Consider the following 9,035-nt stretch of genomic DNA (forward strand, 5'->3'; position numbering starts at 1 on the left):
CTCTCCAATCAGAGCGCTAGCGTCCAGCCTCGGCTGCCTTCGCATGACCTCCACTCGGAAAGCCTGACCCGAGGACCACCTCCGACTCTGATCCCATGTCTCCGACCGGGGTTCATAGAAAAACCCTACCCATCGCTATTCTCTGACTGGCGCGCCAGAACCGACTAGGGCCATCCGATCGGGGACGCCCGCTCGGAAGGAACCAGAAGGCGTATGAAGGAAGGCAAGACAGGGCTCGCAAGTCAAACACACGGCACCAGGGACCATACCCTATGGAACAGTACTTTACAGCCACCCTGCCACAAACAGTATTGTAGGCGCCAACAATTACCTCTACAGTATTGTAGGCGCCGGTCAAAATACCCGTACGGTAAGACCCCCCATGTGCCTCTGGGCATCAATAGTATTGTGGGCGCCGGAATTCACCATACCAGGTGAACGTGGTAAAGCCATGCCTCCAGTCGACAAGACAGCATGTTTGCAGGTACTGACGTCCTCTAGTCTTGAAGAAAGCAGCTCAGCCTCCCACATGTACCTAACATTCTGCAGTAACATCAACAGTATTGCAGGCGCCCACCATTATCCCATCCCCATCGGTGTGGGCAACAAGGCTTAGAAACATCCATACTCACTCTCCCTCTCACTTGTAAAGCCATCCCCTTCTTCTATAAAAGGGGATGTGCTCCCTCCAAACACAGAAAAGTTCACCCAAGTCGACCTCTTCAAGTTCAAGTTTAGGGTTGGACACTTCGTTCATAGCATAGCTCCTGTCGAATCTCGGCCCTTCCGACCAGACCGACCGGACACCCCATCTCTCTCTCTCTCTCTCGTTTGTAACCCCACTATAGACTTCGAGCACCTGGGCTCGGGAATAAAGTCACCGACCAACCCACACTAGACATAGGGCATGTTGCCTGAACCAGTATAAATCCCGTGTCATTGAGTGCTAGGCCACCTCTGATCACAATGTACAGCAAAACTACAAATATTTACTAGTTGGTCACTTTCTGTACCGACACAACTTTTTTCTTCTTAGAAGTGAATTGGTAAAAATGTGTTACACAAACATTCCCCCAAAATAAGTATTACTGGATTCAAGTAACCAGCAACACCTCTACTGATTCACAACAACACCTCTACTGATTTAAGTAAGCAGCAACACCATGGGACATTTCATCAGACACATAGCGGGTAGTGAGCCATGCACTCACTGTGGGGTGGGAAAGCAGCTGTCCACGCGCTCCTAAAGGTCTCGACGGTGGGAGTGCAGGCGTGGAGGAGGATGGACATGGCCAGCGTCGTGGATGAGGAACGAGGGCACGGATGGCACGGTGCTCTGGCTTGGGGTGGTGCTCCGGTGTGGGGCGGTGCTTTGGCGTGGGGTGGTGCTCTGGTGTGGGGCGGTGCTCTGGCGTGGGGCGGTGCTTCGGGGCGGGGTTGGCGGTGCTTCGGCGCGGGGTGGTGCTCCAGCGGCGTGGGGTTGAAATGAATTTGGATAATTTCAACCCGTGCCTCTTTTATACCAGTAGCTCATCACTACCGGTTCTGATTGTAAACCGACAGTGATGGGTTACATCATTGCCGAGTCATTCCCCAAATCGGTAGTGAAGTAGTGTAGCAGTTAGGTGTTAAGTAGGATAACTTTTTGTTTTCTTTCGAACTCCTCCTACTGGCTCAACGGTTAAGACCCCTCAACTTAGCCTCCGAGACTCGTGTTTGAGTCCCAGGCGGCCCAAATTTTTTTGTTCTATTTTATAAATGATTAATTTACTTTGGGAAATAGCTCATCACTGTCGGTTCTGATTGTAAACCAACAGTGATGGGGGTATATCACTGTCGGGTCATTCCCCAAACTAGCAGTGAAGTGGTGTAGCAGTTTGGTGTTAAGTAGGATAACTTTTAGTTTTCTTTCGAACTCCTCCTACTGGTGCAACGGTTAAGACCCCTCAACTTAGCCTCTGAGACCCGTGTTCGAGTCCCAGGCGGCCCAAATGTTTTTGTTCTATTTTATAAATTATTAATTTACTTTGAGAAATAGCTCATCACTACCGGTTCTGATTATAAACCGACAGTGATGGGGGTATATCACTGCCGGATCATTCTCCAAACCAGCAGTGAAGTGGTGTAGCAGTTAGATGTTAAGTAGGATAACTTTTAGTTTTCTTTCAAACTCCTCCTACTGGCGCAACGGTTAAGACCCATCAACTTAGCCCCCGAGACCTGTGTTCGAGTCCTAGACGACCCAAAAATTTTTGTTCTATTTTATAATTTATTAAGCGGCCTAAAGGTCAAAAGAAAAAAAATAAATAACCATTGGCACACATCCTATACTAGCGCAGCGGTTAAGTCTCTGAACTATACAGCCTGAGACCCGAGCTCGAACCCGAGGGCTGACATATTTTTTTTAAATTTTTTGTATATCACTTCCGGTTTTCAAAGTAAACCGACAGTGATAACCAACATCACTGTCGGTTTATTCTCATCAATGCCAGTTTTTTGAAACCGACATTGATGTTTATATATATTAAAAAATTTCTTTTATATACTGAATAAATAGAAGGATATGTATTTCTATGTCGAAATGGCTTGAAATTTTTTTGGCATGCTTGTACACCCAAATTAAGACCCCACATAGGATCTTAGGTTTTTCTGATCAGTTTTTTTATTTATTATATTTTTTTGTGTGCTGAATGAGATAAAAGAGGGTCAATTTCATCTTGGGCTCAATAGATTTTTCATCCACCTCCATAAAATTCTTATCCCTAGGGCACATTAGAGCCTGTGTAAATGTTTGGCATCATTCCAGATCTTTTTGTAGGTAGACTCAGTTCAAACTATAATTAATCGGTGTCGTCACGCCGAAATTCAATTAAACCTCAGAAAGTAGCAAATCGTCTTTGGAAAATCCCAAACTAGGTGTTTCCTTCACACGTGGCACGTACAAGCCTAAGAAAAAGTTTGAGACCAATATGACACCAGAATACGTATGAACCACAAAAACCTTGATAACCTATGTGTATAGTCAAGGTTCGATGAAAGAGCACATATACCTGTATGAAGCATATATACTCCGCCTATGTCGAAATGGCTTGAATTTTTTTGGCAAGCATGTACACCCAAATTAAGACCCCACATAGGATCTTAGGTTTTTTTGGTTAGTTTTTTTATTTATTATATTTTTCTCTGTGCCGAATGAGACAAAAGAGGGTAAATTTCATCTTGGACCCAATACAATAGATTTTTTCATCCATCTCCACAAAATTATTATCCCTAGGGCACATTAGAGCCTGTGTAAAAGTTTGGCACCATTTTGGATCTTTTCGTGGGTAGACTCAGTTCAAGCTATAATTAAACGGTGTCGTCGCGCGGAAATTCAATTAAACCTCAGAAAGTAGCAAACCATCTCCGAAAAATCCCAAACTTGGTGTTTCCTTCACACGTGGCACGTGCAAGCCTAATAAAAAGTTCGAGATGAATATGACACCGGAATGCTTATAAACCACAGAAACCTTGATAACCTATGTGTATAGTCATGGTTCGATGAAAAGTCACATGTACCTCTGTGAAGCATGTATACTCTGCCTATATCGAAATGGCTTGAATTTTTTAGCAAGCGTGTACACCCAAATTAAGACCCCACATAGGATCTGAGGTTTTTCTGATTAGTTTTTTTATTTATTATATTTTTCTCTGTGCCGAATGAGACAAAAGAGGATGAATTTCATCTTGGACCCAATAGATTTTGTCATCCACCTCCACAAAATTCTTGTCCCTAGGGCACATTAGAGCCTGTGTAAAAGTTTAGCACCATTCCAGATCTTTTCGTGGGTAGACTCAGTTCAACCTATAATTAAATGGTGTTGTCGCGCGAAAATTCAATTAAACCTTAGAAAGTAGCAAACTATTTCCGAAAAATTCCAAACTAGGTGTTTCCTTCACACGTGGCATGTGGAAGCCTAAGAAAAAGTTTGAGACGGATACGACACCAGAATGTATATTTCTAGTTGCCCAACAAATATTACACGAATTACATGCATGACAATAGTTAAACACACATAGCCATACAAATTAAAATTAGAACCCAATTAAACTACGACCTTGAAAACAACCTAATAAACATTAATTACTATCGGAATCACTGCCGGGTTCGATCGGGCAACGCACACTAACATGCCTCTGTAGCCATATATGGTAATTGATGTCATGGATTATGTATCCGCTTGTATCGATGAAGTCCAATGCCCGTATGAGTGCACTCTCTCGTGCCTCACAATACCGAAAGAATGGTCGGCTATAGATATAACCTACTGAACAACCACTGCCCCTGTTAGTAATCCTTATGCAGTACTAGCGTCCTTCTACAGTAAGCTGGCCGAGGTTACCATTGCAGAAGTCCCAATCGTACCCGAGTTGCTCCGTAGCTTGGTCTAGAATGGCCCACAAGCCACATGCAACATAGGTAAGGTCCTAGAGCGCAATCTACATGCGGAGAAAAAGAAAAAAAATTAGAGAATGTTATTACAATAATAAACAACAAATAACCACGACTCAGGTATAAGTGACCATTTTATCACATCCGCACGGTTGTAGCTCGCAAACCATTCGATTGCTTGCGAGACGGGGATATCACCAACATTCAAAGCAAGTGCCTTGAAGTGTGAGAAATCAGACACATCATAGCAAACACGTCGAAGTGCCTCTAAATAGATACGCACGACACTAAATTGGGCGCTTATCATGTCCGGGCTCTGTCTTCCCGTCTCGTGGATATGGTTCCGATGATTTGCACCCCTCAAAGGGATGTAAAAACTAAGTTCACACATCCATAGCTGACCACTTACATTAGATGCCGTGTTCTCGACGATGTTCGAGATAAAGAACCAGCTAAGTGTTGTTCGTAGCCAATCTATTGGGGATATAGTCTTCGACATATATGTATGCAACAATGATATTAAACTAATTACACTTATTTGTTAGCATCAAAAAACAAAAGATTTTAGAAAATATTTCATACAATAGATGGAATAGGGAACCGTGGAATGACCACATTAGGAGCGAATGACTCATCGCTAGGGTGGAAACCTGGTTCTTGTGGTGGGGGAGGTCCGTTGTTCATACCCCCTGATCGATAAAATGCCAAAAAATATGAACATAAAATATGTGCACAAAAAATTCTTCCAAGTAAAATGTGGCAACATAATTAAATATAGATCGAATGTAAGGAATAAGAATATATATAAATGTAGAATGCAAAGAAACATGAATATAAATATAGATTAAATGTATATAGATAGAATTGGAGAAGACAACATATCAATACCATTGAAAAATACAGGAGCCATGACCAAATCACGTAGAGAGAGTGGATTTCTTGAGAAGTGAGAGTGAAACGTGAGAAATGAGACTGTGAGAGTTCATGGGTGGGTGTGATCGATGTATGTGGCCGGCGGTATGTTTTATATTGGGGGCATGGACATCACTGCCGGTTTTTAAGTAGAACCAACAATGAAAGTTAATATCACTGCCGGTTTTTAAATAGAACCGACAGTAAAAGTTAATATCACTACCGGTTTGTAAGTAGAACCGACAGTGAAGATGCATATATGTAAAGGATATATTTATTTAGATAGTACAGTGGGAAAGTTTTAACAACAACGATATATTTATTTAGATAGTAATGAAATACATAAAAAAATAACAAAAATATTTGAAATAAATTACATATACGATAACAAAGACCTTACACTAAAATTCCATATACGATAACAAAGACCTATTTGTGTACAGGTGAATGTTACAATCAATGTGTATCAACACATTATAATGTAACCACCTCAGTAGCATTCTTCTAGCACCAACTAGGGGCAAACAACAGCATCGAGGTGGTCTACGAACTATACCGGTTGGAGATGACAAGGTGGCATCGATGAATCCGCCTTGTCTATACATGGCCTTTTTCTAGATGCGCACTACAGCGGATGGCTCTATGAATCTCGTGGCATCTCCAATCTTTGGTGTTGCTCTATCTTCAGTAGCATTCTTCTAGTACCTCTTGTGTGCACCATTTTGGTGGACTACGACGCATAACGATATATGTGGTTTGTTGTGAGAGGAAAACATTGTATCATGGCTGATAGGGCCTGGCTAAAACCAACATGCATGGAGAGCCTAGCTCCTAGCCGAGGGCCATTTTATAGGGGCTAGCAGTCGTGGTACATTTTTATTTCTGAACTAAAGTTGTCGGGGTAGGTGGGAGCAGTGTTCCAACTGTTGTGGTCAGTGGGAGGGTTGTTGTAATGTGAGGAGCATCTACACATCACTGTCGGTTTTAGTTTAAAAACCAATAGTGAATGGAGCCTTCTATGTCAGTTCAAGCAACTAATTGTGAAGAACCCTGCCGCCATCGCTGTCAGTTAAGGGTTAAGTAGTATAACTTTTTCATTCCTTTTGAATTCCTCTGACTGTCTCAACGGTTAAGACTCTACAACTTAGCCCCCGAGACCCGTGTTCGAGTCCTAGGCGGCCCAAATTTTTTGTTTCAATTTTATAAATTATTAAATGACTTTAGGAAATTGCTCATCACTGCCGGTTGTAATTCTAAACCGACATTGATGAGGAAATATCATTGTCGGGTGAATCCTCAAACCGGTAGTGATGTGGGTGTAGCAGTAAGGAGTTAAGTAGGATAACTTTTTCATTTCTTTTGAATACCTCCGACTGGCTCAACGGTTAAGACCCCGCGGCTTAGCCCTCGAGACCCGTGTTCGAGCCCCAGGTAGCCCAAATTTTTTGTTTCAATTTTATAAATTATTAAATGACTTTGGGAAATTGTTCATCACTGTCGATTCTAATAATAAACCAACAGTGATGAGGAACCATCACTGTCGGGCCATTCCTCAAACCGGCAGTGATGGGGTTGTACCAGTTAGGGGTTAAGTAGTATAACTTTCCCTTCCTTTTGAATTCCTTCGACTGCCTCAACAGTTAAGACTCCGCAACTTAGCCCTTGAGACCTGTGTTCGAGTCCTAGGCGGCCCAAATTTTTTGTTTCAATTTTATAAATTATTAAATGAATTTTCTCTGTGCACCTTCTTTCTCTGTGGCCTTCTTAGCATTCCTCTTCATCTCGACCTGATCTAGAGACTAGAACAGTACACACATCAAGTAAATGGATCACTCAATAGTCAACACACAAGCCATAGGCATTCCCATTCACATCTCTAGGAGCACATACATCAATGATCAATGAAGGTTGGAGGAGGAATGGAGCTACTACACCTTTGCTCAATGCTGACTGTGGGTCGGGCTCCTTCGAGTATTGCGAGTAGAAACTACAAACTGGTTGGGGACCAGTGGCGCCGAGGAGCTGTGGATCCCTCACTACTAGTAGTAGCTCAGAAGAGAATGGCCACCCCAATCGAGTGTTTGAATAGTAATAAGGTTAGTCTCAATGGTAGTTTTAAATAACTTTTATTCTCATTAATTGCTATGATACGTCGGCATATTTGCTGAGTTGGCAGAGTATTAACGAGGAGGAGAGAGGAGATGAGAGTTTCATCAGGATCAAACATCCTTCACGGTTATGTGCATAATGATTACATAGTTAACAATAATCTAACTATCTTTAGGTGCATCAACAATGAGGGCCTCATTGTGATCAAGCCATATGTAAGTAGGTTCGTCACCCTCTTGAAGGATAGGTAGAGGTATGTTCGCCCCGAATGGAGGCATTTCCTGATAGCCCCTGTAGACTTCTTCGTCCATCACTCCATCGACACCGACAATCTTCCTTTTCCCTTCTAGGACTACTTTTAGCCTTCCTTTTGTCTTGTTGTCCTTTGCATAGAAGACTTGCATAACATCTCTTGCAAGGACGAAGGGGTTGTCTCTATATGTGGTCTTAGTGAGATCAACGGTAGTGAACCCTTCACTGTCAGTGTTGATTTCCTCGAGCTGGACCCACTGGCAGCAAAAAAGAGCTGGCTTCAATGGACCATAGGCTAGCTCCCATATCTCCTCTATGAAAGCACAATATGTCACCTGCATGTTGCCGTTTTCGTTGTGAGCATCAAAACGAACACCACAATTTTGGTATGTGCTCTTTCCATCTTGCTTTTTTGTGTAAAATATGAATCCATTGATCTCATACCCTTGGTACTTAAGATATGTACTCAAAGATCCCTTGGCTAAGGCATCTAGTTGATTACCCAACTTTATTCTAAGCAAGTGACGTCGCAACCAGTTGATAAATTCCTCCTTATGTTTTTTATCTTGCCAAGCCTGTGACCTGCTCAGATATAGAGTTTGCAGTGATTGTCTGTGCTCGTCAATGTATGGCATTATACCCTTGGCTTGCTAGAGAACAGCGAACTATGCCTATTTGAAAGAAACATGGTCATCTACTGTAACAAATTTCTCCCCAATCGTTCCTTTGCCACGTAGTCTTCCCTCATGATGAGATTCTAGAACTCTAACCCTTTTGATGTCCAGATAATATGTGTAGAACTCAATGGCCTCCTCCATTGACCATCCTTCAACCATGCCCCTTCTGGCCTAAATCTGTTCCTAACATACCTCCTGAAAACTTTCATCAATCTTTCAAAAGGGAACATCTGATGCAGGTACATTGGGCCAAGGGATTTAATTTGGTTAACAAGATGAATGAGCAGATACAATGAGATATCAAAGTAAGTCAACGGGAAATGCATCTCAAGCCTAATGAGAGTTTCGGCTATGTCCCGCTGCAGCTGCTCTAGCGTGGACACATCAATGACCTTTTTTGAGATCGCGTTGAAGAACGAGCAAAGCTTTATGATTGGGGCACAGACCTTTGGGGGAAGAATACCACGCAGGGCAACAGGGACCAGTTGAGTCATAATGACATGACAGTCATGGGCCTTCATAGGGCCATTGTTGAACTTGAGTTCTCTCATGTTCACTAGCCTCTTTGGGTTCGCATAGTAGCCCGTCGGGACTTTGAGTTCATTGAAGAAAGAAATAAGCGCACACTTTTCTTCCTTCTTCAATGTCCATGA

Source organism: Miscanthus floridulus, chromosome 1, assembly GCF_019320115.1.
Source record: "Miscanthus floridulus cultivar M001 chromosome 1, ASM1932011v1, whole genome shotgun sequence".
Classification (NCBI taxonomy): Eukaryota; Viridiplantae; Streptophyta; class Magnoliopsida; order Poales; family Poaceae; genus Miscanthus; species Miscanthus floridulus.